A 434-nucleotide genomic window follows, 5' to 3' on the forward strand; every position below is an offset into this window, starting at 1 on the left:
GCTCCAACAGCGCAGCCGGCGGCAACCCCGGTGGGCTCAGCAGCCGTGGCGAGCGTGGTGATGCCGCGGCACCACCGGAGATGCCAGGTTCGGCAAGACCCATGCCACGGGACAGAGCCTAAAGCCCCCAAGCCGCAGTGCACTCCCCCACCGGCGCCGGAGCCACCGGGTGCAGCTGGCCGCGGTCCAGGGCTCGGTCCCAGGGGGGCTTTTGTACGGAGCTTATCGATGACACAAGCAGAGGCGCTGCGGGCAGCCAAAAATTCCCCAGCTGCGCCTTTGGGGGAAGTTTTGCTATTTTTTCTCTTCTTTTTTTTTTTTCCTTGTGAAAGAGACAGTTCTGCCAAGCCAAACACGGCGGAGCTGACGCTGCCCCCCGCCCCTCTCCCTGCCGGCATCGCTGCCCCTTTCACATGGCCGAGAGCTCGGCCAGC

The 434-nt window shown here is 64.3% G+C and overlaps 1 protein-coding gene across 1 annotated transcript in view; it reads right to left on the bottom strand.

Moving 5' to 3' along the window:
* The window catches only part of ACVRL1 (activin A receptor type II-like 1), a 9,143-nt gene that overhangs the window by 5,943 nt on the left and 2,766 nt on the right, over positions 1-434 (bottom strand). The window lies entirely within an intron of this gene.

Source organism: Pygoscelis adeliae, unplaced genomic scaffold (assembly GCF_000699105.1).
Source record: "Pygoscelis adeliae isolate BGI_AS28 unplaced genomic scaffold, ASM69910v1 Scaffold243, whole genome shotgun sequence".
Taxonomy (NCBI): Eukaryota; Metazoa; Chordata; class Aves; order Sphenisciformes; family Spheniscidae; genus Pygoscelis; species Pygoscelis adeliae.